Here is a 26750-nt window from a genome sequence, read left to right as displayed (position 1 = left end):
AATGAACAATGAATGCTATTCAGTGATTTTTCCCTTTTTGGGGAGGGCATTGATCAGAGGGCTCCCATCATTCCTTACTACACAAGATTCCGCTTTCTCTTCTGGCCTGAACTCTTTGATGTCACTGATTTCACAACAACTTTCTATGATCACATTGTGAGTAATTGACAATATTTTGATTTACATTTCATAAATTGAACAAAGAATATGGCACATCATAAAACATCTAGAATTATGTCATCCATTTTCTGGGGCAAAATCAGTATGGCTAACATGATAAAGATATTTTACTGTAATCAACTTACAAAGAAGATATTTAATTTGACCCCAACATTTGCATTATAGAAAATATTCATGATTCATCTAATATTTATACAACAACTTTAAGGAGAGTGTTTTAATGACCTAATTATTCTCACAGCAGTTAAAAGCAAGTTTTATTAACAGGGAGATTACATTGTATTTGATAGCAAGGCTAGCACTGAAACCCAGATTGCCTGTCTCTGATGTAGCATTCTATGCCACACTTCATTTTTTCTTCAGTTATCTGATAAATAACTACTGTGTGTCAAATACAGTGCTTGATACTGTTAAAATAATGCAGAGCTTAGAGTCTGAAGGTTCTGGGGTTTTTTTCTTTGTTTGTTTGTTTGTTTGTTTTGAGATGGAGTTTCACTCTTGTTGCCCAGGCTGGAGTGCAATGGTGTGATCTCGGCTCACTGCAACCTCCGCCTCCCAGGTTCAAGCGATTCTCCTGCCTCAGGCTCACAAGTAGCTGGGATTACAGGTGCGCGCCACCACACCCGGCTATTTTTTTTATTTTTAGTAGAGACTATGTTGACCAGGCTGGTCTCAAACTGCTGACCTCAGGTGATCCACCCACCTAGGCCTCCCAAAGTGCTGGGATTACAGGCTAGAGACACTGTGCCTGGCCTGGTCCTGGTTTTTAAAATGAGCCTACCCCTTATTAAACGTGTGACTATGGGCAAGATCCATTACCTCTCTACAATCTTCTTTGATAAGATGAGCATAATACCTACTTCACTGGGTTGTTTTGAGGAATAAGTGAGATGCTGTATATAGGTAAGTTGTCTAGAATATTCTGGATGCTTAGTAAATGTGAAGGAGTAAGAAGAAAAGAAAGGAAAAAAAACAGGAGGATGGGGGGGAATAGCACTAAATGAAATAGTGAGGTTATAATTACTTGTTCCTCATCTTACTTTCTTCACTATGACCATCATCATTTTCTATCTCTTTCCTATCTCCCCAGCTCCAGAACACAGCCCTAACAGAAGTCCAAGTCAGCACTGGTAAAATCAACAGCTTATCCTCAGCTGGCAAAAAGCTAGTAACAACATTTTTACTCCATCTATTCTCAAAAATGTTTTCTGCCTTGGGCTTCTTTATCTTGTCTACTGCCTCCTTCTCCTCCTTAATGCCAACTCTCCCTTTGATTTCCATTAAATTGCCTGCTCCAAGTGTCATTTTCTTCCATTTTTCCTTATCCTCCTTACTGTCTCCTCCTCATTTCCCTTTCTTCTAAATGTAGCATTTCCTCAAAACTCTATGTTAGGAACTTACTCTTTCTCTATAGCCTCTTTCCCTATAATCCCATCCATTATCATAGCTTCAACAGTTTAAACCTCCTCACCCATAGCCCAATCTTCCTCTCTGCTCTAAATCTGCATTTTCAACTCTGCCTAGCATCTCAACTGAAGTGCCCTGCATTGAACCATAACTGCACAGGATAGCTTTCATGAGCCCTCCAGATCATTCTCCACCCTTCACCCTACTCTGCACCCTAGGAGGCTGACATAAGTGGATGACATCAACAGTCCTCTTGCCCTCTGGTTTCCAGTTTGCCTGGCCAAGGGGAAGTCCTAGCCAGAAACCAAAAGGAGGGAAGAAAATAGTCAGGCTATTTTCCCTGAGGTTGCAATAAACCAGCTGCCTCCCTCTGCAAAGGGTTTTCTGTCCCACACAATTCTTTCCTTCTGGGTTCTGATAATGCTTCTTTCTCACCACTTCAGACATAGGGGTGGTGATGCTACCTGCTCTAACTCATCCAAGGAACTGCATCGTCTATCCCCAGTAACTTTCCCATGCTGTTGACAGCTGTAAAAACAGTTCCATTATTAAACTTCTCCCAAATTACCCAAATTGAGTATACCACTTGTTTTCTGTTTGAACTCTATGTAACAATTCTTACATCTCTACCCTGCAATCCCACTCCTTTCTAAGTAATCTAGGTACTAAAATATTGCAATAACTTAACAGTTTATCTTCTCTCCTCTAATCTCAGTCTAGCCTAATTTCTGCCAGACCATGTTTCTTTAACTATAGCACCAAACCTACTCTTCTTTTCCTCAAATTCTTTCAATGGCTCTCTACTTCCAATGAAATTAAGTCTGGATATTTCACCTAATATTTAGACCCTTCTTCAAGTGTCATTCTAATTTCATTTTCCACCAAGTCTCCAACTGTACTTCAGATCTCAGTTACCTTCAACTACTCCCTATTCCTTCAAAATATGGACCATGTTCCCACCATTTAGCTTTGCTCACATGCTTCATTCTTCCACCCCTGTACTTCTCACCAATCAAAATCCCATCCCTTATGCCCATCTTAATGCCATCCTTTTCACAAATCTCAATTACTTTAACTAGTTTGGTGCAAAACAGACATATAAACCACTGGAACATAATAGAGAACCCAGAAATAATGCCACACACCTACAATCATCTAATCTTTAACAAAGCTGACAAAGAAAAGCAATGGAGAAGAGACTCCCTATTCAATAAATGGTGCTGGGATAACTGGCTAGCCATATGCAGAAGATTGAACTGGACCCCTTCCTTACATCATGCACACTAATCAACTCAAGATGGAATAAAGACTTAAATGTAAAACCTAAAACTATAAAAACCCTGGAAGAAAAGCTAGGAAATACCATTCTGGACATAGGACCTGGCAAAGATTTTATGATGAAGATGTCAAAAGCAATTGCAACAAAAGCAAAAATTGATAAATGGGACCTAATTAAACTAAAGAGCTTCTGCACAGCAAAAGAAACTATCAACAGAGTAAACAGACAACCTACAGAATGGAATAAAATATCTGCAAACCATGTACCTGACAAAGGTTTAATATCCAGAATCTATAAGGACCTTAAACAAATTTATAAGCAAAAAGCAAACAACTCCATTAAAAAGTGGGTAGAGGACAGGAACAGGCACTTTTCAAAAGATGACATACTTGTGGCCAACAAGCATATGAAAAAATGCTCAACATCACTAATCATTAGAGGAAGTGCAAATCAAAACCACAATGAGATGCCATCTCACACCCATCAGAATGGCCATTATTAAAATGTCAAAAAATAACAGATGCTGATAAGGTTGCAGACAAAAAGTAAATTTTTCTGATGGAAGTGTAAATTAGTTCAGCCTCTGTGGAAAGCAGTGTGGCAATTTCTCAAATAAATAAAAACAGAAATACCATTCAACCCAGCAATCCCATTACTGGGTATATACCTAAGGAAATATAATTCACTCTACCATAAAGACACATGCACACATATGTTTATTGCAGCAATATTCCCAATAGCAAAGACATGGAATCAACCTAAATGCCCATCAATGGTAGCCTGGATGAAGAAAATGTGGTACATATACACCATGAAATACTACACAGCCATAAAAAAAATGAGATCATGTCCTTTGCAGCAACATGGATGCAGCTGGAATATCCTAAGCTAACTAACACAGGAACAAAATACCAAATGCTATATGTTCTCAATTGTAAGTGGGAACTAAACAACGAGAACACATGAACACAAAGAGGGGAACAACAGACACCAAGACCTTCTTGAGGGTGGAGGATGGGAGGAGGGAGAGGATCCAAAAAATACCTATTAAGTACCATGCTCATTATCTGGGTGAGGAAATAATCTACATACCAAATCCCCACAACATGCAGTTTAGCTATATAACAAACCTACACATGTACTCCTAAACCTAAAATTACAAAAAAATTGTACTTTTCTTACTTTTTTATTACAATTATTTGTGTTCTTATCTTCACCCCACTATTGATTCATAAGCTTCTTGAGGAGAAAGCCCATATCTTGCCCCATTTTTATATAACCATCTTGTACATAGTGCTCTGTTAAACAGACATTAAATGAAAAGTTAAATTTTAATGATAGTGCCAGAAGCTACTCATGTATTTCTAAGCCTTTGGGCTACTGGCCAAAAATTATGGAAAATGTGATCACCTACATTATATAAAGGTGTCCATCTATATTTTTGACCCTGGCTCTTGATATAACATGTATAATTTTGGAAGTCGCATACTTGTATCATTCTCTATGTCTGTATTTGTAATTTTGCCTCTAGGTCTAGTAAAAAGAATTTCCTCATCCATTTTATTACTGCACATCACATGCAGCAAGGAATCAAGTACATATGGGACTTTGATGTACTAAATTTTCTTCCACATGTCATGTAGAAAGCTAGAGATGGAGTTCTGTCACAAAGCCTAAACTAAATGTCAAAAATCCAAACTGTCCACTTTTATGACTCACGATAAAAGGGTAGTGTCTGCTGGCCTACTTGCTACTTCACGTATATAGTAGGTCATTGCTGCTCAAAATCCAGGACAGAGAAAGAACAGAACTTTCAACTTTCTAACAGGAAAGGAAAAAATCTGCATTTAGCTAAGCTGCAGTGTAGCTCTTTCATTTTTCACATTAGCCATGTTGTCCAAAGTCAGGTTGTTGATGGCCAATTTGACAAAACAAAAAAGACTATGGGAGGGTCTTAGAGATAAGACAGTGAGCTTGTCTTTTCATTGGCTCATTCACCAATTCATTCAATTACTTATTAAATAAGAGTTTGTGGAGTGCTTACAATGTGCCAAGTATGGGGAACCAGCAAATGATAAAGAAATAAAGTAATAAAAACAGAAAAGAAATGCTTCAGGGAACTCACAATATAGTTGGGAAGGCACAAAGTTCAACCTCTCTCTTTTACAAAAAAAATTTAGAAGACTTTTTTCTCACCTCTACTTACTTTTTGTTGTAATAACCAAAATATTAAGGCATATATGTGATATAAACATTTATATTATTGCCTACACCTTTCCTTATTTCTTCTAAATCACTGTTCTCAGTAACTTAGACCCATTTCTGAACCTAACCTTTCAGTAATAAGAGCTGAAAAGACTTATCTGAGGTTATTTAGCTGGTGAGGGAATGGCTGACACCAGAACGCTGCTGACATCCTGCCCTTCCACCACCCAAGTGGTTTGAAATAATCTTAACAGCTATTTTTTCAAATAATATATTATACAGAATCCCATTATATAAAATGGTAAGTGATGTATAAAAATATACATTATATAAAATCATAAAATGCTGAATGAGGTCCTCGGGTAATTAAAATCTTAATTGTTAGGTGGAAAGTACTTTGCTGTTTCACTATCCTGAAACATCTCCAGGGAGTCATTGTGTTCCCAAAAGCATGATCTGAAAATCTGTTCCACCAACCCCAACATGCATTTTTGGTCACTTCAGTAATATCCTCTTGAGAGTAGGAATGCTATCTCTTCTTCATGACTATAGGAAGTCTTCATCAACACTTGCTTGGCAGAGAAACAACAATACATAAGCTAGTAAGGATCCTGAATAAAGAACTCCATGGTAGATTTCTACAAGATTTATGTGAATGAGGCGTTCAATAATCCTGAAGGATATGAATTCAAGTAGCAATGGTTAATTTTTTGATCTGGTCCTTACAGAACGCTCACAGTACAATGGACTAGGTAGCATATGAGATTAAAAATTGCCTGGTTCTTGTTCTCCAGAAGACTAGAGACCAATTTTGGTCTTTGATTAAAAACCTCAGAATCCTCAAGCGGACTCGCTTTCATTTACTTTTTCTGTTTTACACAGAAGCAATACAAAGCTTCCCTTTGCTGGGGGGTCACCCTGAATGACCTAATTGAATGTCAGGAGCAGTGACTTCCCAGAGAGGTTTCTATTTCAGTTGAATGAACTTCAGTGACTTTCTGGCTGCCTGAGGGCCAGACCTGAAACAGCAAAAGATCCTGTTTGTGTCTAGCTTCTGAGAATAGCTTACCTGAACCCTCAGTTTTGATCTAACATGGAGAGTACTCATTCCTATCTATGAAGTTACAATGTCACCAAAAGCAGTGTTCGGTTTTACCTGCTGATTTCAAAACTTTGAAAGAAAAAGAAGAGACAGATGTGCAGATAATTGCAACGTACGTGTTCAGAAAACAAAGAAAATATTTTTTAAAACTAATTGTTCAGAGTAAAGAAAAATGAGTAGAGAAACAATGGCATTTGTAAATATTATATTCAAGGAGAATAAAGAGAAAATAATGTCTACTACATTTAAGAATATATAAACCAAAGGAAAATAAACCAGTGAAATAAAGTGCAATACCAACCAAAGCAGGAGTGCAGATGTTTGGTTGACACTTTATATCTAGCAACTGAGCTTTCCTAAATTTCTTTTCCTATGTGTTTTTATCAAATTCTTGCAATTAAGGACCAAGGCTACAACATGCTGTGAAAACAAGAGAAAGTAGTTAAGGAGCAGAAGCTACTAATAATAACTGCATGGCAGGATAAGGGGTTTGGACAAAGTAAACTATTTTATTACAGAATACTTTTCTGAAGGTATAAATTCATCCTTTTTATCATTTCATTGGAATAAAGAAAAAGTTGAAATATATTATTGGTTTATAATCTTTCATGATAAACATCTGTCCTTAATTGCTTAAAGAACAGTGGCCAGGAGTGGTGGCTCACACCTGTAATCCCAGCACTTTGGGAGGCTAAGGCAGGCTGATCACGAGGTTAGGAGTTCAAGACCAGCCTGGTCAACAAAGTGAAACCCCCATCTCTACTAAAAATACAAAAAAATTAGCCAGGCATGGTGGTGCGCACCTGTAATCCCAACTACTTGGGAGGCTGAGGCAAGAAGAATCACTTGAACCTGGAAGGCAAGGGTGCAGTGAGCCGAGATGGCACCACTGCACTCCAGCCCAGTGACAGTGCGAGACTCCGTCTCAAAAAAAAAAAAAAAAAAAAACAGCTTAATTAAAAAAGAAACAGAAATATAAAATCAAAGGGTTTTCTTTGTTAAGTGGATAAAATCACAAAATAAGTGTGAAGACCTCCTCTAAATACTATAATCAGTGGGGTGGTCTGCTTCTAATGTTCTTTCATTAGTTTTTACAGTGGTATACAACCATGCTATAGAAATCATGTCAGAAAAGGTGGCGGGTCTTGGCTGAAGCCTCTATCTCTGGCATCAAACATCAATTCACATATGTAAATACAGATGTCATGGATTCAGTTCTGCCATGAAATTCATATGTTGAAGTCCGAACTCCCAGCACCTTAGAATGTGACCTTATTTGAAAGTAGGATCTTTGCAGATATAATTATTTAAAGTGAAGTATTACTTGAGTAAGGTATATCTGGTGTCATTACAAAAAGTGGAGACTTAGACACACATGCATACTGGGAGCCCACCATGTGAAGATCGGAGTTCTGCTGCCACAAACCAAGAGGCTAGGAAAGAGGCATCGTACTAACTCTTCTCTTGTACCTTCAGAGGGAGTATGGCTCTGCCAACCCCTGATCTTCGACTTCTACCCTCCAGAACTATGAGACAACAAATTTCTGTTATTTAAATTGCTCAGTTTATTGTACTAGAAACTAATACAATGGGACTGTAAAAACTCGATTAGATTAATAAATTACTCTAGCTTGTTTACTGCTTGTTTATTCTCATGATAGGAAACTCATGAGAACTGATCAAGCACATTGTAAGGATAATCAGTCGCTCTTTACATCAAAACCTATAGGTGAGGAATTGTTCAATGATCAAAGCACTCAAAATCAACTGATAAATCTTTAACTACTAAACAGATACATGTATTTTTCTTTTCCTAAAGAAAGATATACCAGTGGATGACAAATTTTGAGAGTCAAATAATTAAATGTTAAAAGCCCAACCAGTTTCTATAGTGCCTTTCCAAATCCTTAGGTAACAGCCATGATTGAAAGATTCTACATGTGAACCACTAAAGCGATGCTTCATGAATAAAATAGCAGAGGCAAAAGAAGTGGATGTACATTCTCAAAATAGCAGATAGTGAGCATAGAGAATAAGGCATGTCCAGTTTTATGGTTAATTTAAAATTATAAGCCTTGAGAACCATGTAAGGCCACCATTATATTGTTCAGATACAATAAAATACAGCAGATGATATCCATTAAAAGATACTGAAAATCTCAATAAAAGAGTTTTACAAAATGCAATATTAACAGTTCTTTAATAAATATTATACCTTAAATATGAAGGTTGCTGACATTAGAAAAGGGAGAGAAATTCTCATGAATTACCTGTACCAAATATTTTGCCCTAGAGATAATAGAAAATTAAGAAGATGAGAAGTAGGAAATGATGTGTTTTTTATACTTACATTTTTTGCTACTTCTTGATTTTAATTTTATAGTTTAATTTTTAATTTATAGATTGCTATAAATTAAAAGATTATAGTCTATTGATTTTTCTCAGTCATATTTATTAAAATATGATTTACTTAAAATGTACACTTTTTAATTATAAATTTCTACCGTCAGTTCTATGAATCCCGATAAATGCATAGAATTCTGTAACCCTCACCAAACCAACATACAAAACAGGCCCATCACCTCATAAAATCTCCTTGTGCTTCTTTGTGGTCAAATTCTTCTTCTACTCCCATTACCTGACAACCACTGTTCTGATTCTGTCCCATTGTTACAAACAAAATCTTTCAAAATGATGATCTAATTTATCAAAAGTGTTGATTATGTTGAGTAAAATAATACAGTTCTAAAGAAGTTTGAGATTCATTCATATCATTACATGTATCTATAGTCCATTTTTTAACTCATTGCTGAGTAGCATTCCATTTTATGAATGGACTGCAGTTTGCGTATCCATCCACCAGCTAAAGGATATTTGGGTTGTTTCCTGTTTGGGGCCATTACAGATAAAGCTGCTATAAACATTAGTGTACATTTTTATAATTTCTCTTGAATAAATTACCTAAGAGTGGGAATGCTGAACATTATGATAAACATACATTTACCTTCATAAAAAACCTCCAACTTTTCCACAGTAGCTGTACTATTTTGCATTCCCATCAGCAATGTACAAGAGCTCCAGTTGCCCCATATCTCAGCTAGCACTTGGTACTGCCAGTTTTCTCTCTGTATTTTAATCATTCTAATAGGTATGTAGTGACATCTTGTTGTGAATTTAAATTGCACTTTCTTGATAACAAATATTTAGAATTGTTGTATGTGCTTATTTGCCATCCACATCTCTTTTTGGTGTAAGTCAGTTCAATTTTTTATTATTGTATTTTGAGAGTTCTTCTTATATCTGGATACTAGTCATTTATAAGATATGTGATGTGAAAATATTTTACTCAGGCAATGGCTTGTCTTGATTTTTCTAAACTGCATACGTCTTAAGAAGAAAAGTGTTTTTTATTTTAATAAAGTGAAATTGATCTAATTTTCTTTTATGGATCGTGTTTTTGATATCATTTCTAAGAAAACTTTGCCCAACCTGATGTCACAAAGATTTTCTTCTATACTTCTTCCAGAAGTTTTATAGTTTTAGATTTTACATTGAGGTGTATGATCCATTTTTAGTTGATTTTTGAAATTGGTGCAAGTTGTGGATCAAGGTTTTTGTTTCATATAGCTGTCCCCTTCTAGCGTCTTTGTTGGAAAACATCCTGGACTTCCATTATCAGGTTCAACATGCAGAAAGCTTAGAAGTGAGTACTCCAAACCATATAACAAGAAAAGAAGCTGGATGAACTCAAAAGTTGATGACTTTTCTTGACCTAGCAGAGAATTGAGGCTGCAGGGCAAACTGCCACCCCTGAAATCTGGAGAGATGGGTGAATATAGAGAATGGCAGCAAGATCTTTTTACATGAAACAGAATCCACTGAACCATAAACTGGTAAGGATACTTAAGTGGTAATTTTTTTACTAATTACTGGAAGTTTAGAGCAGATTAGTATGAAAGTGAGAAACTCCTTCTGGCCATAGTCTTAGGACCCTACCCACCCTCAACAATTGTGAGTTTTACCTCAAGGAACATAATGGGGTTTCATATGGATACTAGTGTGAGAGGGCTTTGTTGGACATAGTAGGTTTTCGTCTTTACATCTTATAGGATATTTTTTGCATTTCTCAAACTCGGGTTTTATTAAGTACTGTTGGATTCACAGCTGTTTCTTATAATTAATGATGCCAAATAATTGAAATGTTAACTATACTTATTTGGTTGACAAGCACAAGCCAAACATCTATCATTGGGTACTATTAAAATGTTTATAAGGTAGATAAGGAAAAGTGAAAGTATAAGCTACCATATGAATTAGAACTCATCAAACAGCAAGTCATTTTTAAAGGAACTTATTAAAAGTTAAATTGAAAATAACAACTTATTAATAATGATGTCTTACCGAACAGTTGTTTAAATTCAATTGTTTGTTTCTGAAATGTGGTTTTATAGAGAAAAATTAAAATTTAAAGTAGATTAGTTAAGGTTAACACTAGACTGGATAAATGAGGAGCATACAAATACAATACAAATAAAGAACTAAAAAGGGGGAAAGCACTTTGGTGAATATAAGCATATTTCAATAATGTAGCTTGAAAACATGGAAGGAGTTGGAAAAAAAAGAATGGTACCAAGTGCCACAAAATCAAGACGAAAAATATATAAAAATGCATAAGGATTAGCTTGATCGAAGAAAGAAATGCCTGTGTCTTTTCAAATGGAAAAAGGAGCCAGGCGGAAAAGTAGCTTAAATGTTTCCTAATTGTAAACATCACAAATAAGATCAAGAAACATTGCAAAGAATTGATGGAACAAAAATGAGCAATCAGAATTGGAGGAAAATAGGCATTCAGGTAATGTCGAGCTCATATTACACATATAGAAATGAGAGAAAAATATTTAAGCAGAAAAAATAAGATTTGGAAAAGGTTACAAAAAAAGAATATACCAAAACTTAGTATGTTAAAAGGTAATATGATTCAAACATTGAAGCAAAGAAAGAAATGTCAATTGCACGCCAAGAAAATAAAATAGAGGTGTTTGAAGACATTACTATCTCAATAAAATATTCTCACTTAAAATGACAGAGAAGGATCCAAAAGGCTAAACAGAATACATGAAGGTCATAAAAGTAGACAATCAAAATGAATCGACCCACAATAAGTTACCACAAAATCTAGTTTCCCACGTCGTTGTTTGAATCACTTGTGTCAATTTTTTTTATGAATGTGGTAGACGGAAAACACTAAAGAAAGACCATTCATCTGGAATGTAATTATTTCAAAAATGACTACAATAAATAATGCAAAAATACAAAAAAGAAGAGACGTAACATCTGCCAAGTGTCTATTATGCGATTAAGCTAAATCATCACAGCAACATTTTAAAGTCAATATTATTGCTCAAATTTTACAGACAAGGAAACTAAACTCTAGCAGGCTAAGAAATTTTTAACCCAAGGAATACCACTGGAAGCCAAGTAAAGGGACTCAGATGTGGGTCTCCAAAGGCAAAGCCTGTGTTCTTTGCTTCCTTCCCTACTACAACTAAATCTAATGATGTACACAACAATGCACACTATTATTTGTAGTAGGAAAGGAAAAAAATGAAAGTGCAAATTATAGGACTCTATAGTAGGAATGGTAGGAATAAGGGCATTCAGTATAAAATTGTTCAACTTCGTTGTATGTTTAAAAACTTTCAAAATAAAATGTTGCCATCTGGGGGTAGGAAAGATACCTGACTGAAAGATCTAAAGAGAAAAAAAACTCTAGACATTAAATGTGGAGTGGTCACCTCAACTGAGTATCAAAAAACTCAAAGGCCCATTTTCTTAAAAAATATCTTCACCAGAGTAGCAAAATATATGTACATGTCTTTTGGTTAAGTGGCTTTATAGCTCTCATGTTGAAATAGAGATACATTGCCTGGATTGGAATAAGATCTTAAACCATGTAAATCCATGAACATATTATGATAATTTCATCATCTTAATACTTTAGAAATTATACAAGAGGACCTAGAATAATGGGGCAAGGAACACTAATTAATTTAGTGTTCCTTGATAACACTAATTAATAATAAGAGCTTTACACCTATACTGTGTTTACTATGTTACAGACACTGTTCTAAATACATAACAAGCAATAACTCATGTAAGCTTCTTAACAATAAGATGAAGAAGGTATTTTTATTATATTCTACAATTGATAACAGTAGTTTGACTCCAGATAACACATTCGGAGCCATTGTGCTGCATAGCCTTTCTGAGGTTCATTGCTATCTCCAACATACATAGAACCCCCTGGACACCTGGGAGAGGTAAAGCGTTAAAAGTGATGGTGGTAAAGCTAAGGGGGTTGGGTAGAGGGGTTGTTGAAGAGGTAGGATTCAAAATGAAACGTACAGCCAGGCGTGGTGGCTCACATCTGTAATCCCAGCACTTTGGGAGGCTGAGGCGGGCGGATCATGAGGTCAGGAGTTTGAGAGCAGCCTGGCCAACATGGTGAAATCCTGTCTCTACTAAAAATACAAAAAAAATTAGCTGGACATGGTGGCAGGCACCTGTAATGCCAGCTACTCGGGAGGCTGAGGCAAAAGAATCGTTTGAACGTCAGAGGTGGAGGTTGCAGTGAGCCGAAATCGTGCCACTGCTCTCCAGCCTGGGTGACAGGGCGAGACTCTGTCTCAAAAATAAATAAATAAATAAATCATACATGACTTCACTTACGTTCTCACCAGTGTATTTTTTTGTGATAGGAAAAGAAAGGAAAACTATATCTACTTGATGTTTTGGATAAAATAATTATTTAGAAACATGATAGAAAGTCAATAAGAAGCCAAAAAGGAGAGGAAAAGAAAAATATAGATGTTTATGCACTGGAAGTAATGAAAATTGAGCAAAGAAAGGGGGAAAAGATTATTGTGATTTATAAAAATTAATTTTTACAAAATTTCTATCTTAGTTCAGCTGCTATAACAAAGTATCATAGACTGGGTGGCTTATAAACAACAGAAATTTATTTCCCAACGATCTGAAGGCCAGATGTCTCATACCAGGGTGTAAGCATCGTCGGTTTCTGGTGAAGGCGCTCTTCCAGGCTGCAGGACTGCCATCATCTTGTTGTATCCTCACATGGTAGGAAGAGGACTAGAGAGCTCTCTGGGGTCTCTTTTGTAAGGGCACTAAACCTATTCAAGAGGACTCCAGATCCACGACCAAATTACCTCTCTACCTCCTAATACCATCACAATGGGGATTAGGATTTCATATGAAATCCCAACATATGAATTTTGGGGAGACATAAACATTCAGTGCATATAAATTTGGGGAGACATAAACATTCAGTGCATAACAATTGCTAAGTCAACAGTAATAACATTTTAAGTAGAAAAGTATCTGAAGATAGAGCATGGAGTGAGTCCATTAGGCCAAATGCAAGACAGGTGCAAACCATTATGCATTTCTATACAAATGTTTTTCCTTTTAAATGTTTCTAGTTGCATTATTTTATTATCATGTTTTCCTACTCTGTGCCCCAAAATTTTCTGGTTGGAGAAAATCCCTCATCATATATTATGAGGGCTCTGATTGCACAGGCTGAAGGGCCCAGGAACTCCCTCCTTGCCCTCAGAGAGCCAAATCAAAGATACATGACCTAAGATCTGTCAATTGGATGTTTCTACTAGGGACTTCCAGTCCTGCAGGAGTAATGCAAACATTCAGTGGCTGGAATCTACGGTGGAGGCCTAGACCAAAACCATGTCACCTCCAATAAGCAAACAGAGACTGGGAAGCCTCAAGCAGTACTCAGGCTTTTCTAAGGCATGATCTAGGCTGTTTATGACTGCAAGTGGCCTTACTTCTTGCCATTTCTAAGCTTAATTCATCAGCATTTCTATTGCTTCTATAATTTCTCTTCCAACCAACTCATTTTCAGCTTAAATTTGGTTTAGTTTTATTTCTTGTGACTAGAAAACCTGAAAAACAAAAATTGGTCCTAAGGAGGGGCCACAGCATTGAAGGCAAGATGCAGAAGGCCACACTGCAACAAAGAAAGTATGAAAACATGAAGACCTGGGGTGGTGCTTCTTTCAGTGGCATTAAGTAGATAAGAGAGGACATGATAAGCTCATATCCTCAAATGTTGGGCTAAAAGAACAAACTGATACCCAGAGGCTTTCTGTGAAGGTACTAAAGAATTGCTTCACTGTTAAACTTCAGGGCAGAGGTGGCAAAAAGCCCAAACTTTGGGGGTGGGCAAGTAATTTGTGTGGGTTTTTTATCTTTTGTTTTTTAAGACACGGTCTCACTATGTTGTCCAGGTTGGAGTGCAGTGGCATGATCATGGCTCGCTGCAGACTCAACCACCCAGGCTCAAGTGATCCTCTCACCCCAGCCTCCTAAGTAGCTGAGACTACAGGTGCATGCCACCATGTCCAGCTAATTTTTTTTTTTTTTTTTTTTTTTTTAGAGATGGAGTCTTGCTATGTTGCCTGGGCTGGTCTCAAACTCCTAGACTCAAGTGATCCTCCTGCCTTGGCCTCCCAAAATGCATGAGCCACTGCATCCAGCAGTAATTTGTTGAATTATGTCCATGGAAGTTATAGCTTCACCACTTCCTTTTATATAGAAGTTATGGTATTGATGAAGAAAAAGTAAGACCCTATAAATTAGAACAGGTATAAATAAAAGGCTTCAGAAGACACAAAATACTTTAAACTCCAACCTCTTATTCACACCTATGTGTCCCTCCCTTGTCAGCTGACATATCCACTACTTCATTGTCTGATGAAGTTCTTCCTCCATTGCTTGGAATCATGTCTTACCTGGGGAGTTATCTTAAAAGATGAAGTCAATATTCAAGCCTCTTCTGCCTCAGTCTAGCATACCTGTAAGGTCAAATACATCAAAGAATTTTTCAGTGTACTGCCTTGAGCAGCTGAGAAGGATTATAATTGTTTTCTCAGCTGATTATTAGAAACTTGGAGTCAGTGATGGACAACACTAAAATGAGGCTGACATGCCAAAAAGTCCTTGATGGTTTCCATTAAAAATTCCTGATGGCTCTACATTCAAAATGTATTCAGGGTACAATAGTTCTGACCATCTAACTGTATCCTGGACTGAATCACCACCATCTCTTGCCAGGATTACTGCAGATGCTTCCTAATTGGTTTATGGACTTCTACCCTCATCTCCCTTACCTCGTCACCATAATTTTTTCCCAATTCAGCAGACAGATTGATCTTTTAAAAACCTAAGTTCTGCGCTGTGACTTTTTTCAAAACCTTGCAACAGAGTAAAACCTCACACAGTAAAAGCCAAACCTTTAGAATGGCCCATAAACTCTACATGGCACAGCTCCCTGCTGGCCATCTGACCCTTTTACCACCAACTCCTCAGTCACTCTGCTCCAGCCACACTGGCCTCCCTGCTGATCCCTGAACTCGCTAAGCACAGCCCTCCTTAGGGACTTTGTACTTACTGCTCCTTCTCTCTGGACCTCTCTGCCCCTAGATACCTGTTTAGTTGGTTTCCTCATCTCCTTTAAGTCTTTGCTTGCCTTCTCAATAAAGCCTACCTTGATCAATCTATTTAATTTTGCAACCTTCCCCCTTCTTGCCACCCAGCATTCTAGATCCCCCTTGCCTGCCTTTCCTTTTTAGTTTACTGTTGCATGCAGTCTTCTAACATGCTATGTAATAATTTAATTAGTAAGTTTACTGTTGATCATCTATCTTCTTGTGGTAGAATATAAGACTCCAGGGATCTGGTCTCTTATGCCAGTCCTTAGCTTACCTATCTGTCCTCATATTTCTTCTGAGCCCTTCTGTTCATTCTGTATCTAGGAGGTGCTGATTTCTTCAGGCTGCATTCCTAGATCAGCTACCTTGGAAATAAAGGGAGACAAGAAACTCGAAATGAGTTGGTTAGGTAGATATTTTGTCTTTCAACCCCCAACACATCATGACCCTCCAAAATCCTGATATTTCTTGAAAGATCTTGAATGCTATTGGTCTACTAAGATACCATTAATTGGAATGAAGATATTGTTTACTAAATAGTAACCTGAAGGCTTTAAAGAGTTAATGTCACTTTCAAATAGGCTAAACATAATCAGACCACGTATTTGGGGTGGGGGAAAAGATGAGGTTTTGTTCAATTTGTGCTCAGATATTTGTCTTACGATATATAGTTTTTCTTGAAATTCTAAAAATAATATATTTATTTGGAAAGGGAAAGAAGTTGAAAATTATTATAGGAAGTTTCTAAAGCTAATTAATTTATCTTCTCTTGATTATTTTCCATAAATATTCCCTGATGTTTCCTTCTGTCTTTTATGGTTTTTGAAGTAGCTTTGCAGTGTTTCAGAAACAGTCATGGTGAGCTAGCTGCATGCTAGTGTTCCAAAGTCTGTTTCCATATTTCCATCAGACAGTAGGCTATTTGTTCTTGGATATGTCCTAAGGCAATCTTGACACAGAAATGCAAAGTAATCACAGTTATCTGGAATGTTTGATTAAAATTTACAGTGATAGCTTTGGCAGCAGAAATATTCTTATACACTAAGATGTCATAACGCTTGTTTTTTAGACTGTGATTAGACAATGAATCCATATAATCCTGCAAAAGTACCTTTACATTTATTACAAGGGCTCCTGTTTATTCAACCTGGCTATATGTACTGGACAATTTACAAACATTATTTCTTTGAATTCTCAGAACCATCCATTTTACAGATGAAAAATTGAAACTGTGAGTCATGCAGTTATAAGTGACAGAGGTGAAATTTCCATGCAGATCTCTCTGATCTCAAATACTCAGTTGTTTTTACTAAATCTGCCACCATAGGCTTTACAAAAGGTAGGATAGATAGAAATAGAAATGCACAAACAACTACGAAATATTTTTGATTCCCAATTAATATAAACTTATTTCAGGAAGGAGTGAATGTATTCATTTCAGAAGGAAAGTGACGCGTATTCAAGCCAGAAGATCCAGTTGAAGATGAGGCCAACTGGGAATACTGTCTGTTCCCTTTTGTGGTAGTGGTAACTCCATATAATATATCACAAAATTTCAATGAGTTTTAAATTAATAAGGAAAAGGCTGAGCTAGCTAATATTTAGATAAAGAGTTATTGAAATATCTAGGAAGAGTACACAGAGAAAATTTTCTGTACTTCTACTTAATAGTAGTAGATCATATTTTTCATGGTTTAATATGAGGCAGTCACTGGGAGAAACACTTTTATGCAATCCATAATGTCCTCCACACTCTTATTATCAACTACTTTAGTTGAGGAAATTGAGACTTACATAGGTTCAGAATTCGCCCAAGATAACAAATGGGAGAGTTGGCAATTAAAGTCTACGTTTTTAATCGAAATTCTCTTAAGTACTATAAAGCATTGGTGGTATTGCCTCTGAACTGAAATGTAGCTTCACCGCATGTTCCCTCACTCCCATGCAAGGTCACAACATCTTATAAAAACAATTGAAATTATTTAAATTGTCCTAACACAAAATATTAAACATAGTAGTATTTGAAATCAGCTATATAGAGTTATGTAATATAGATTATGAATGTATTTGTTCTGTGATAGTAAAAAAAGAAATCAACTTTAAACGAACTATTTTAGATAGGGATCTTCTGGCCATAATAACACTCCTAGTGTGTCACATCTTCTTGTATCCACATCTTTGTGTAGTTCTCTCTCACAGTGACTTTAAGTGTGGAGCATGCCTTGCTTTGGCAGTAGGATGTAAGCAAATATGACACAAGTAGAGGCCTGAAAGATGCTAACACATTGAGGGGGATGTTCTTTTGGAATACTACCATAACCTTGGTAGTATCCTGCTGGAGAAACTACATGGAGAACACAGGCACATTAGCTAATATCTACAGATAACTCTCAGACACGTAAGTAATGTTATTGTGGACTATCCAGCTCCAGTTGAACCATAAGAGGACTATAGACACAGGAGTGACTACAGGCAATATCAACAGAAGAACCACCAGCTGAACACAGCCCAAATAACAGAATCATCAGCATATAAATGGCTGTTACCTTAGTCATTAGGTTTTAGGATAGCCTGTTACCAAAAATAAATAACTGATACACTTTTTTTTCTTTTTTTACACACACAAGCGCCTGTGTGTATACATACTATTCTCTGCCAACATATTTTCACGTATTATCTGCTCTTGACACCAAAAGAAAAGGTTACAAAATGTCTAAGCCATATTTCTTGATATTGTGTGAATCATTGATATTGCTGTCTTTTTGGTTGCACTTCTATAAACCTTATGAATATGTCACAAATACAAATTTACTGCACTGTGGTATAAAACTACCTAGCAAATATGATGCATACTAAAATATAAAATGTTATTTCATTTAAACATTTACATATAAAAATATTTAGTCCCTATCTTCCTCTTTTAGTGATTAAAAAATAAAAGACACTCATAAGATGGGTAAGACTGACAGTAAACTGAGTAATACTTTAAAATTCAGAAACATTGACTTAAAGTCACCTTCATGGACAGATAGGAAAATGGATATCTGTTTATCAGAACCTCAAAAATATTATCCTCATCTGTATTCTTCATAGATGACTGAAATAGCAACAAGATATTAAATATTTTGGCACAGGGCATTGCCCCCAGTCAAAATGCAAATCCTTGGTTAGGGTAATATCTGTGGCCTCATCATTCATTAACAATGTAGTATAACTATATCGGATTCCTCCTTGAGTATGGGTTTCCCAGGATATTAGGAAGTGTGTGAAAAATCTATGCCCCTAAGGGACTATGACTAAGAAGAGAAAGGGTGGGAGACACACCTAATCCATTTTATTATTTTTCTCAGAATCGGGAATGGAATCAGGCTAACCATATATGCTTTCAGGGAGCAGGTAGGGGGTACCAGCCTCATGAGTCCCAAACTCTCCCAATTTTTCATTCAACACTGTAACTTTTATGCCGGCCTCTCCTAGAAACTTGCACAACAGAAAAAAGGAGAGTCACATAGGATTTTGAGAAATATGAGAAAGAATTCTAGAAATATATTCAAAGCTCTGCTACTTTGACCTAAGTTCTCCTAGTTCTTCCCGAAAAATGAAAATAATAAATCATTTTTATTTGATTGTTCTAAGGCAAAGATTAGCAAATTCTGGCCCATGGGCCAAATCCAGCCCACTTCCTATTTTTATACAGCTTGTGAGCTATTTCTAGTCTAGTCTACAAGGCACGCAACATAACCAGAAATGTGACAACTTTTTCTTCTGATCTTTATTAAAAAGTAAACAAAATGATTCATGCCAAAATTTAATACTAATGAAGATATCATTAAAAATATTACATTTTATAAGCTCTTGAAAACAAGGAATGCTTTGTGAACTGCCATGAAAAAAATAGTGTTTAACATTTACCAGATGCTCATGAAAATCTTTTGTATGAATGAATCCATTTCAACATTTTATCCATTACTAACAACTAGCTATCTTACTTGCTTAGGTACAGACAGAAAAATCCTTTAAAAATGCAGAGAATATTAAAAAATTAGACTAATATAGCTAAGAAAACCAATTTGGAAGATGAAATTATTTAGACTGGTTGCCTTTACTGCTCTAATTACAGATAATAGCTCTGCTCCTCTCTGCTTTGACTTGTTTGTGTGGACCTTCTCTTAAAGGACAAAGTGGAGTATTTGAGGATAAGGAAAGTGGAAGATTAAATATTTCAAAGAGAATCAGAGGAATCCTGAGAGCAGATGGGCAGATTAGAGAAAGAATAGCAGAGCCATGGCAGTAGCTGCACCTGTCAAAATTTGGCTGGAATATATGTTCCCAGTTGATCTGATTTTACAGTAACAGGATGAGTCCATGAAATACTTATCCTGACACTTTAAAATTGTGGATTTTACGGTTTGCTGCTGCTCCTGCTGGGCTGCCTGTTCCATTCAGCTATGCTGAATCTACATATCTGGAAATGGCATCACTTGTCAGAGGTTGAACTGCTTCCAAAAAGGCCAGTTTAGTCCCAAGAGACCCAAGATTGACAGTAAGGTCACAAGGTATTATAAGAATATAATAAAATAAATAATGGAATGTTGGGGGAAAATATTGCAGTATTTTAGTAATCAGTGAAATTGATAAATCATAAAAAGAATATTTATTACTTGGCTCTGAAACTTTAACAGAATAGAATTTGGTTTCCTTGAACTCTGTGATGCCTATAGTGTTTAAATCTATAATAAATAAAGACTAAAATTGTAGATACTGTGGCTCCCATCTTGGTAGAGTATTGAGATTTGGACTCTGTGAATAGAAGAAAGAAGGAAGGGAACTGGGATGGGTGTAGATATAGAATAGCAGCCACCTCATTTCCCTACCACCAAATAGCCTTGTTGTCCATTCCCTCCTTACACTACTACCGAATCGTCTACCAACACTCTGAAATACTTGTATCAAGATTCCCCATTAGTCAGTGATATTGCCAACTCATGTCCCAGAATATGTGACCAAAGTCCCTCGAGTGAAACTCCTAGAAAAACAGAAGAGTAAATATTGAATCAAATGTCTTTTTAAAAGCTTAAATTTATGTATGAGTTGGCAAGAAAATAAGAAATACTGAGTTAAGGCAAAAAACCAAAAAGACATGGGAAGCATTGAAATTGGCTTTCACCTTGTGAGCATTTGCCAAATTCTGATACATTTTTACTTCCATTTTTATGACTTCGGAACCTGTCAGGGGTTATATGGGGGTGGGGGAAGTCCAAGGTCTCCTAACTTACAGAATATGAAAAGCCCTTCCCTCATAAAACTGGACCTCAAAGAACTACAATCTCAGTGGAAAGGTGAGAGCGAGCATGAAATAATTCATCCGACCACCCACCTCTCAAAAAAAAAGACTACAAAGAAAAACACCTTGGCTCCTGTTGAAGGAGAACTCCCTTGAGAATTTATAAACAAAATCCAGGCTTCACATGGGTTTTACATTAACTCATGCTACTTACGCTACTTACTTAATCTGAAAACCTCAAGTTGAGAATGTAAAACATTTCTAGACTAGAATTAGTAGAAGAAAATGCAAATCTTCTTTGTATAAACTTAACTTTATTCTAGGTCTCATGCTCCAAGAAATATTTACTCAGTCAAAATTACAAAACACAGAAATATGTCACTTAGTACAAAAAAAAGAAAACAGAATCAGACAGACAAACAGTTTAAAATATTCAACTATCAAACTATAAAATAAATGTTTATGTTTTTTAAAATAGGAAGGATCAATAGTATAAAGATCAGAAACTAAAAATGGCCAGCCATATTTGAAAAGTAACCAAACAATTTTTGGAAATAAAAATATAACAATTAAAGTTGAAACTCAAATAGTGAATTTAATAAAGTTTTATTTAACAGTAAGTTAGATCTGAAAACTGCAGCACAAAAAAACAAAGATGTGAAAAACATAAATGAAATGTTAAGACATATAGAAGAGAGAATAAGATCTAAAAATTTTAATCAGTTAAATTGTCTATGTTTTGAAAACTATCAAGCAAGATGAATAAAAAATTTCCCTAATCAAATCACTACAAAACTACAACTAATAAAACAAAGAATATCTTAAAACAGAAGAAAATGATAGGTTTACCTTTAAAGAAACAACAATTATACTGACAGCAGACTTTTCAGTGGTACCAATGCAAGCCAGATGCAAGTGGAATATTTTCAATGTGTTGAAAAAAAATTCTTTATCTAAATTCTATACCAAGTAAAAATATCTTTTAAGAAAAAGATAATACAATATATTTCTATGCAATGAAAACCTGATGGTTTGCTCACCAGTGGACCATCACTAAAATAATCTCTAAATTATATGTCTCAGGCAAAAGGAAAGTGATTCTTATGGAAAATCTGAGAAGTAAAAGGAAAAGAATATGAAATGTCCTTCCCTCATAAACTGGACTGGACCTCAAACACTACAATCTCAGTGAAAAGGTGAGAGTGAGTTTAAAATAATTCATTCAACCACCCGCTTCTCAAAAAATGACCATAAAGAGAATCCCCTTGGCTCTCTGTAAAGGAGAACTCCTTTGATAATTTGTAAACAAAATCCAGGCTTCACATGGTTTTTATTTGAACTCATGCTACTTATTTAATCTGAAAACCTCAAGCTGAGAATGTAAAACATTTCTAAGCTAGAACTAGGAAAGTAACTGGTTAATATTTAAATAAATCTAAATATATATTGACTGTATTAAACAATAACCATGTATTCTGGGATAGAAAAGATAAAACTACAATGCATGACAATAAAACATATTTAGAAGAGAAATAATTGTATTTACAGACATTAAATTATATTGTTTTGAAAGAGACGGAAAATATTGATTAAATTTAGACTTCAAAAAATATTCATGTTAAATTTGATAGAGTAACCATTAAAAATACATTTAAAAACCTATATTTTCAAACTGACAGAAGAAAAATTTAAATAAGAAAAATAATCCAAAAGAAGGCAAGAATAGAGAACAATGAAGCATAGAAGCAAGATAGTCAAAAACACAAACTATGACTGTAGAAAAAATTTCAAATATATCAGTAATTCCAATAAATGCAAATGCAAAAAAAATTTAAAAAATAAAGATTATGATTAATTTATTGGATTCTGTCAGATTTCTTTTTAAAAAGCAATTTATAAAATATACATCTAAGACATAGGATTCAGAAATATTAAAAGTAAAATGATGGAAAAAGATTTATCAATCAAAAGAAACTGGTGTCACGCTAATGGTATCAGACAAAATAGACTTGAAGGGAAAAAATGGATTATTACAGATAAAAATATTACTACATATTTAATAAAAGATTCAGAAATATATAAAAATCCTAAGCCTTTACTCATATAGTAGCCTTTTAAGCATAAATAGCAACAATCAAGAATTACAGGAAGAAGTCAACCTAAGCAAACAAAAATTATTGTTACATCAGTAAGTTATATATTTAATAGGTGCACTTAACAAGCTTTACATACATAAAAATATATAAATAACTGGATCCAACGATTGCAGAATACACATTGTTTTCAAACTCACAGAGAACATTATAAAATTCGTCAGATAAATGAAGAGCGAATCTCAACAAATTTTAAAGGGCTAGTATAACCATCACATTTTCTGATCTTAATAACTTTAGAAGAAATCAATAATGAAAATATAACCATTAAAATCTCCATATATTTGGATATTAAGAAATATCTAAATAATCAAGGAGATAAAAAAAGAAACCCCAAGGAAAATAAGAAAATATTTTCAACTGAAAGATAATGAACATACTACATATTAAATTGGGTAGAATGCATTGGAAGCATTATTTATAAACATAAACATTTGTGTTAGTAAAGAAGAAAGTTTAAAAATTAATGAAGTAAACATTCAATTAGCTTTAGCACTTTTCTATGTGACCCTACAAAAGTGACTTAACCCCTCTGTGCCTCAGTTTCCTCATCTAAAAATAGTACGAATATAGTACTTATTGAAGATTGTTTTGAAGATCAAATGAGTATGAAAAATATTTCACATTTCCTCCAGATCTACTCTCCTGACTTCTCCACTCTGTTCTGTATCTCAGGACGCTTACCTACATAGACTACAATTATAAGACTTTCCGGATCTCTGTAAATCTCAAGCAATAGCAGGAAATAAGTTGATCAGAAAAGAAAGAATAGGGATACTTATTCACATAGCTCCTTCACTCTACGCCAAAATTTGGCAATGGTTGCATTCCTAAACTTAAGATTACAAGTCCTGTTTGGTGGCCAGGTTACAGTAACTGCCTTCTCCTGTACTTTAAGGCTTAGAGGTGGCAGAGGCTTACCGTTGTTGTTACCCTAGAGTCTTTTACCATCTATTGTTGGTTTCCTTTAATCCTAACCACAATGTTGTAGAAAGGGAGAGAAATACGGATCAAAGGGTACAAAGTTTCAGTTAGACTGGAGCAATAAGTTTTAGTAATTTATTGCACTGCCTAGGAACCACAGTTAATTATATTGTATATTTCAAAATTGCTAAAAGAATAGATTTTTAATGTCCTTTTAATGTCCTCATCACAAACAAAAAGCTGATGAGGTGATGGGAATGTTAATTAGTTTGATTGACTCTACAATGTATACATAGATCAATGTATACACCACATCATATTCCATATAATATATATAAAGTGATTTGTCAATTAGAAATAAATTAATAAAAAAGAAATTTTAAAAGGTTGGTGAGAGGGATGGATTTTAATATAGATTATTGGCAGTAGACTGTCATACATAAACATAATGGCAGTAGAGAAGGGGAGCAAATACAAGATTACCTAGATTTATTTTTCTTGCTAGAATTAGGCCATTTAATAAGCATGTCTCAGCAACTTTCAGACTTAGATGGATTTAAGGTTTAAAGTCCCTCAGGTGAGATAAGAATAGTACGGAAAATAATGCACTACGAGGAAGTTGAGATTAAGAAATACAGAAAGCCTTATAATGATTGAACTTGGAAAAAAACAACAGGAACGGTATTGGGCAGAAATGTCTTGCCCAGTGTCCTTCCCACACCCATATTCTTCTGGTTTCTCTCTTTGATAACTATTTTTCAAGTTCAGTTTTAGAAAATAAAGAACTCCCCTCTCTATCCCTTGTGTTATGCTCTGAAACATAGGGATATTTACACTAGTTCTGAGAACTGAACATCACTAGGAGTCACCAGCATTCTGTGCTTCTGCAGGGAAAAAGCTAATTCAATTGTGCCTGGATATTTTATTGAAATGAGAACAAAGAATGGGTAAGTAAAGCAAATAAAATACCACCCCTAATTTCCACAGAACTGATATGATAAAATGGCATGGAGCCATAATAATCATCTTTGTTGAAAAAAGCTCCCCTTACAATCCTTTGAGACTTGGCTCAGATTTCCAAGAAGACCCTGTGGATCCTCAGGTTAGGTAGAAGTCCAACCTCTCCATTTTGATAATAACATGAATATGTAATCAATAAATTCCCCATTAAACAGAAATTTATAATAACTTCATTTCATGCATTACTGTAGGGAAATGACAATGTTGCTTTATCATCATATGCCTGCACTGTATCATGTCATGTGCATAAACATAGGTGTTCGATAAATATTTTTTTGAATTGTGGCACCAAAATCATCCCATATAAAATAACATGATGCCCCCACACATATATGCTCCGCTTAATCTAAATGCCACCAAAAATAGCCCTCCAATACAAGATACAATATTTAATCTCTTATTGAAATAAAGAAATACATTCAACTATATTAATATAAACAAGAAAATTTTCCTCAGGCAGGCTATACCCTGGCTCAAAACAAAACTTCAACTGATGCCATTGATATGTAATCCAGATGCTTCATGCCAGATGAAGTATTTGAAATAGGAAAACAGTGAATGTGATTGTTCACATTCAACTTTGAATACAGATATCTTAAGTGCTAAGCTTTTTTATACAGCCCTTTTTTCTTGGCAAGATTATTTCATCTCCTCAAAACATTTTCAAACAATTTAATAATGTAATATGATGTAATGTAATGTCCTCAAACAATACCAGAGTGTATGAAAGACAATATAATACAATAACGGGGTCCCTGTAACAACTTCAGCCCTGATTCGCTAATGACCTAAGTATATCATTATATATATAATACAAACTATTTGTACTATAAGTTTCTAAAACTTCATGAGAAAAAGACATATCGTGCCTCTATAAAAATAGCCTTTTCTCATTAAGAATATTTGTCGTTCAAATATTCTTGGTTCAAATATAAGAATATTCAATTCTAAATATTTAAGATTTTATGAAAGTTAAAACAAGGGAAGTAACTCATTCCTATAGTGAAGTAGAAGCACCTGGTGCAGACTAGAAAAGAAAGACTAAGAGAATCTAGGTTAAGAGTAAAGTATACTAGGGAGAAAAAACCCTATCAGCTTAGCATCAATTCTTTTTTCACATTCCACTGACAACTCTCAATGATATTGAATTTGGTTATATGTGTTCTCATTGGAAGCCAAATTTTTGTTTAACATTTTAGAAAGCAGTGCAGCACCTCTGGTGGAATACCCTGTTATCCTATGGGGAAGGGTCTCAAGTATGACCTCTTCAGGCCTTTTTTCCTTAGTCATGATTTTAAGAGCCCACCAAAATGTCCACCCTCTCCCTCCTGAGGTTGCCTAAGCAGGATAACTTTGAAGTTCAGCCCCAAATCTGATAGTATGCATACCTAAACTTCACTGTAGAGAAACTCCAAGGGTTATTATTAGAAGTTTATTGCGAGGTTGGAGAAGTCAGTAACTTTATAATTTCAACTGTTTTCTGAGAGCCTCTGGGACACTGTCCTAGATAAGCATGGAGTATAAAACATTGGTATATGATTTCTCATATCAAATAGCATGGTAAGACATAGCCCGGCTTTGCTTCACCAATACTAAAGGAAGTGGAATACTCAAAGGCAGAAGTGCAACATAGGGCTACAGTACAGACACTGAAGCCAAGGTAAGGTTC

The sequence above is a fragment of the Gorilla gorilla genome, chromosome 5 (assembly GCF_029281585.2).
Source record: "Gorilla gorilla gorilla isolate KB3781 chromosome 5, NHGRI_mGorGor1-v2.1_pri, whole genome shotgun sequence".
Classification (NCBI taxonomy): Eukaryota; Metazoa; Chordata; class Mammalia; order Primates; family Hominidae; genus Gorilla; species Gorilla gorilla.
Note: the sequence above shows the minus strand (reverse complement) of the source record.